We start from the raw sequence: 6,917 nt of genomic DNA on the forward strand, positions 1-6,917 counted from the left end.
GGCACCCCTCTTTTCTTTTTCTTTTGCTCATCTGTTCGTTAAATTCCACATATGAGTGAAAATTTCACATATGAGTGAAATCATATGGTATTTGTCTTTCTCTGGCTGACTTATTTCACTTAACATTATACTCTCTAGCTCCATCCATGTTGTCACAAATGGCAAGATTTCATTCTTTTTATGGCTGAATAATATTCCATCGTGTATATACATACCATCTCTCAGTTGATGGATTCTTGGGCAGCTTCCATAGTTTGGCTATTGTAAATAATTCTGCTATAAACATTGGGGTGCATGTATCCCTTTGAATAATATTTTTGTATTTTTGGCGTAAAACCCAGTAGTGCAATTGCTGGATCATAGGGTAGTTCTATTTTAAACTTTTTGAGAAAACTCCATACTGTTTTCTACAGTGACTTCATCAGTTTGAATTTCCACCAACGGGGTTCCTTTTTCTCCACAGCCTTGCCAACACTTGTTTCTTGTGTTTTTGATGTTAGCTATTCTGACAGGTGTGAGGTGATATCTCATTGTGGGTTTTTTTTTTAATATGAAATTTATTGTCAAATTGGTTTCCATACAACACCCAGTGCTCATCCCAGCAGGTGCCCTCCTCAATACCCACCTCATTGTGGTTTTGATTTGTATTTCCCTGGTGATGATTGACATTGGCCATCAGTATGTCTTAACTGGAGAAATAAATGTCCGTTCATGTCTCCTGTTCATTTTTAAATTGGATTATTTGTTTTTTGGGTGTTGAGTTGTATCAGTTCTTTATGTATTTTGGATACTAACCCCTTTATCATATATGTCACGATATCTTCTATTCAGTAGGTTGTATTTTAGTTTTGTTGATGGTTTCCTTCGCTGTGCAGAAGCTTTTTATCTTGATGAAGTCCCAATAGTTCATTTTGCTCTTGTTTCTTTTGCCTCAAGAGACCTATCTAGAAAAGTGTTACTGTGGTCAATGTCAAAGAAATTATTGTCTGTGCTCTCTTTTAGGATTTTTATGGTTTCAGGTCTCACTTTAAGGTCTGTAATCCATTTTGAGTTTACTTTTGGATATGGTGTAAGAAAATTGTCCACTTTAATTCTTTTGCATGTAGCTGTCTAGTTTTCCCAACACTGTTAAAAACATTCAGATGTTTTTCTCTTCAAAGGTGTTCAAGATAAATAAAGCAGGAAAAGCTAACAATCTGATCAAATGTACGGTTCAAAAATGTCTTTTGGTATTTAACAATAAGACCTAGGAAAGGAAACTACAGAGTTACCTTAAATGGGATGAATAAGTTACCACTGGCAAGTTTCTGGCAGTAGTAAAACAAAAACAAAAAATTAACTCTCTTGATCATATAGATATCGCCATGAAAAATTTTTTTCAATCTGTACAAAAGATCTTTCTCCACATATCAATTGTTTCTTATGATTTAATTGTTGTCTGTGTGATGTTCAACTATTTTTTTTTATGCACAGAGATTATGTTTCACAACTCTTACCCAGATGAATACGGCACTTAGTTCAGACATATCAAGCCACAGGTTTCCCCTCCCCTCTAACCAAGCTATCAAATTTCTGTCTTAACTAATTCAAAAATATTAAGTGGTGAGAGATCCAGGTCTATAAATGTACTAGGTACAAGGAGGGTACTGTGTTCAGTCTGGACTTTGACAAAGGAGTAATATTCCAGGGAACATAGAACAAATAGCCAAAAAGAATGAAATCTTTCCATTTGCAATGACACAGATGGAGCTAGAATGTATTATGCTGAGCAACATAAGTCAGTCACAGAAAGACAGATACCATATGACTTCACTCATATGTGGAATTTAGGAAACAAAATGTGTGAACATATGGGAAGGGGGGAAAAAAAGAGAGAGAGAGAAGCAAACAGTAAGAGACTCTTAATGATAGAGAACTACTGAGGGTTGATGGAGGGAGGTGGGGGGAGAATGGGCTAAATGGGTGATGGGCTTTAAGGAGGGCACTTGTGATGAGCACTGGGTGTTGTAGTGATAAATGACTTAAATTCCACTCTTGAAACCAATATTACACCATATGTTAATTAACTAGAATTTAAATAAAAGTTTGAAAAAAAATTCTCCCCCCCAACCCCCCAATAATAGCACCTTTAAAAAAGAAAACAAGACGGGGGGCCCCTGGGTGGTTCAGTCAGTTAAGCGTCCAACTTTGGCCTAGGGCATGATCTCACGGGTTGGTGGGTTCGAGCCCGCCGTCATGCTCTGTGAGGACAGCTTGGAACCTGGAGCCTGCTTCGGATTCTGTGTCTCCCTCTCTCTCTGCCCCTCCCCTGCTGTGCTCTCTTTCAAAAATAAATAAACATTAATTTTTTTTTTTTTTTAATGGAAACGAGGGGCACCTGTGTGGCTCAGTCAGTTAAGCATCTGACTCTTGGTTTAGACTCAGGTCATGATTTCACAGTTCCGTAAGTTCAAGCCCTGTGTCAGGCTCTGTGCTGACAGTGTGAAGCCTGTTGGGATTCTGTCTCTATCCCTCCCTCCCTCTCTCTCTCTCTCTCTCTCAAAATAAATAAATAAACTTAAAAAAGATTTAAAAAATAGAAAAGGAAACAAAAACAGAACATATTTCTCTTATGACTGTGTAATTTTCACCAGAATCTATACTTCTCAGAGCAGCAAGGACTTTTCAATCTATGAAATGTCACTAATATCTATAATCAAATACAAGCATAAAATTTAAGAACTAAAAACATCCTCGAAAGAAATAACCACTTAACGCTAGCTCCAACACCATTTATCGAAGAGATGTTTTTCCCCGTTGAATATTCTTGCCTCCTTTGTTGAACATTAATTGACAAAATAATTGTGGGTTTATTTCCGGGGTTTCTCTTCTGTTTCATTGATCTATGTGTCTGTTTTTGTGCCAGTACCATACTGTTGGATTACTACAGCTTTGTAGTATATCTTGAAATCTGGGGTTGTGATACCTCCAGTTTTGTTTTCCTTTTTTAAGATTGCTCTGGCTACTTAGGGTCTTTTGTGGTTCTATACAGATTTTAGGATTGTTCTAGTTCTTTGAAAATGCTGTTGGTATTTTGATAGGGATTGCACTGAATTTGTAGATCGCTTTGCAGATTTGTAGGGTAGCATGGACATTTTAAGAATATTTGTTCTTTTTTTTTTTTAGATTATTTATTATTTTTAAGTAATCTCTACACCCAAGGTGGGGCTCGAACTTACAACTCTGAGGTCAACGGTCACATGCTCTACTGACTGAGCCAGCCAGGTGCTCCCAATAGTTATTCTTCCAATTCATGGAATATCTTTCCATTTGTTTGTGTCATCTTCAATTTCTTTCATCAGTGTCTTGTAGTTTAGAGGACAGTGATTAGAGTCCCTCAAACTCCTCGGTTCAAAGGTCATCATCTTCATTAGTCCATATTTGCCTCTCTTGCAGTCCATTTACACTTCCCCTTTGTCCTGCATCCCTACTTTCATTTATCTTTCCTCCACGGGAACATACTTTGATGTTTGGTATATTCCTTCAGCTTGTTTTATATGTATCCGTATAAGCTATGTAGTGTTCTTTGTTTCATATTTAAATAATTATTTTTATATATTTCATTGTTTTACTTTTTCCACGAGCATTATATTTTTGAGATCTATTCAGGTTGTACTATGTACATGTAGTTCATCCTTTTAGGTGGCACATGAACCCCATTTTATATATCCATTCTTTTAATGATGGACACCAGGTTTGCCTTTGTTTCCCCACTATCACAGTGACGGGATAGATATTCTCTTCTATATCCCTCCTCCAAAGTCTTCCCCATCTTAGGAAATGGCCCTGCCTCCATTCTGTTGTTCAGGTTCCAACCTGAAGAACTTGCCTTCCCCCTTCCTTCCTCCCTTCCTTTCCCCCTCCCTCCCTTCCTTCCTTTCTTGTCTTGTCTTGTCTCCTGTTCTCTTTCTTTTCTTTTCTTTTCTTTTCTTTCTTTCTTTCTTTCTTTCTTTCTTTCTTTCTTTCTTTCTTTTTCCCTTCCTCCCTCCTTCCTTCCCTCCCTCTCTTTCTTTTCTTTCTTTCTTTCTTTCTTTCTTTCTTTCTTCCTCCTTCCTTCCCTCCCTCTTTTTCTTTCTTTCTTTCTTTCTTTCTTTCTTTCTTTCTTTTCTTTCTTTCTTTCTTTCTTTCTTTCTTTCTTTCTTTCTCCTTCCTTCCCTCCCTCTCTTTCTTTCTTTCTTTCTTTCTTTCTTTTTCTTTCTTTCTTTCTCCCTTCCTCCCTCCTTCCTTCCCTCCCTCTCTTTCTTTTCTTTCTTTCTTTCTTTCTTTCTTTCTTTCTTTCTTTCTTTCCCAAACTGAAGAGTTTTCTGATTTATTTATTTTTTGACCTCCAACAAATTTATCACCTCCACCAGCAAAGTATATTCTAAATCTAATCTCTTCTTTCCATCTCCACTTCTAACTCCAGTCCCAGCCTCTGTCATTGTTCATTAGACGACTGTGACAGCTTCTTTTGTTCCTACCCCCTTTAAAAATAGTTTTATTGAGGGGCACCTGGCTGTCTTGGTTGGAGGAGCATGCAACTCTTGATCTTGGGGTTGTGAGTTTGAGCCCCATGTTAAAGAGTAAAATTTGATAAGACAAATGTATAGGCCCATGAAAATAATGTCACCGTAATCAAGATAGTGAAATAGCAATTATCCTGAAAAGGTTCCTCAGGCCTTTCTGTAATTCCTCCTTTTCTCTCCTCCCTGTCACCCAACACTCCCCCATCTTCAGGAAACTTTGGTATACTTTATGTCACTATAGATGAGATTACATCATCTTCTAGCGTTTTACAGTACATAGAGTTTTACAGGGTCATTAAGTATGTGCTCTTTTTTTTTCCCCTGTCTTTTTTCACTCAGAATAATTATTTTGAGATTCATTCGTGGTGTTGTATGTATCAATGGTTTACCCTTCTTTATTGCTAATATTCCACTATATGGGTGTGCCATAATTTGTTTATTCATTCACTTATTGATTGACATTTTGGTTGTTTCAGTTTGGGGCTGTTTAAAAAAAGCTGTTATGGGTGCCTGGGTGGCTCCGTTGGTTAAGTGACCGACTCTTGATTTCTGCTCAGGTTGTGATCTCACGGTTCGTGGGATTGAGCCCTGCCGTGGGCTCTGCACTGACAGTGTGGAACCTGCTTGGGATTCTCTCTCTCCCTGTCTCTCTGCCCCTCCCCTGCTCGTGCACACATACACCCTCTCTCTCTCAAAGTAAATACAGAAACTTAAAAAAAAAAAAATAAAGTTGTTATGAAGATTTGGGAACAAATCTTAGTATGGACACAGGCTTTCTTTTCTCTTGAGGAAATACTTAGGAGGTGGAATGACCAGATCACAAGGTAGGTATATGCTTAACTTTTTAAGTAATGGCCAACCTCTTTTCCAAAGTGTACCGTTTTGTTTTCCAGTCAGCAGTGTACGAGAGTTCTATTTTCTTCACCTCCTCTGTGATATTTGGTACAGTCAAGTCCTTTTAATGTTAGCCATTCTAGTAGGTACTCAGTGGTATGTTGTGGTTTTAATTGCCATTTCCTTAAAGGTCAACGGTGTTGAGCCTCTCTTCATGTGTTTATTTGCCATCCATATATCTTTCTTTGGGGAAGTATCTGTTCAGATATTTTGCCTATTTCTTTGTGTTCTTGTTGTTGAGTTTTCAGCGTTCTTTGTATTCTGGATCCAAGTTCTTACTACATAAACACTTTGCAAATATTGTCTCCCAGTTTGTGGTTTGTCTTTCCATTCTCTCAACAAGGTGTTTCAAAGAACAGAAGTTTTTAATTTTTATGAAGTCTATTTTACCAATCTTTGTATTACAGTTTGTATTGTTTGTATGTTATTTAAGAAACTTTTGTCTAGTACAAGTTCATAAAGATTGCCTTAGGTTTCCTTCCAGAAATTTCATAGTTTTAGCTTTTGCATTTAGATCTGTCATCTATTTTGACCCGACTTTTATAGATGATATGAAGTGTGGGCTGAGGTCTTTTTTTTTTTTTTCTTGTTATAAAAACCTAATTGTTCCAGCCCCATTTATTGAGATAACTATTCTTTTCTCATTAAGTTCCTTTGATACCTTTGTGGAAAATCAATGCAATGATTATATTGGCCTACTTTTGCATTTTGTCTTTTGTGCCATTTATTTGTATGCTTATCCTTTTGTTTCTACCTCACTGTAATTTGATAGTAAGTCTCGAAATCAAGTAGTGTAAACCTCCAACTCTGTTTGTCTTCTTCAAAATTGTTTGAGTTGTTCTAGGTCCTATGATTTTTTTCTTGTAGATCTTAGATAAATATTCTATTCCTATGTTATTTTGTACACGTTTGAATATATCAGGTTGAATTGTTGGTCCAGTGGATACTTTGTTCACACGGGCCTGCTAATTTTTTTAAAAAAATTTTTAATGTTATTTATATTTGAAGGAGAGAGAGACAGAGTGTGAACAGGGAAGGGACAGAATCCAAAGCAGGCTCCAGGCTTTGAGCTGTCAGCACAGAGCCTGACACGGGGCTCAAACCCACAAACTGCGAGATCATGACCTGAGCCGAAGTCAGATGCTTAACCGACTGAGCCACCCAGGCACCTCACAAGGGCCTGCTAATTTAAACTCTCGTGCAGTGTATGAAGTAAAGTGACTATTTCTCTATATCATCATCAGGCAAGGGTAAAGGGAACCACAGGCTCCTTATGATCACGACTTTTCACTCCTGGATCTATCGTCCTGTGAGTTTTTACTTAGGAGAAGGTCTTCCAGGTTCTTCAGATTGGAGCATCTGTAAGACAAAGCTAGGAATGACCTTTGATAGTAATGATCTCTCATAACAAAACCTTGATGATCGTAAAGTCTTTGTTCCCATATGAGTAATGAGCTGGGGAAGGAAATGAAGGCGAGG

Source organism: Panthera uncia, chromosome B4 (assembly GCF_023721935.1).
Source record: "Panthera uncia isolate 11264 chromosome B4, Puncia_PCG_1.0, whole genome shotgun sequence".
Classification (NCBI taxonomy): Eukaryota; Metazoa; Chordata; class Mammalia; order Carnivora; family Felidae; genus Panthera; species Panthera uncia.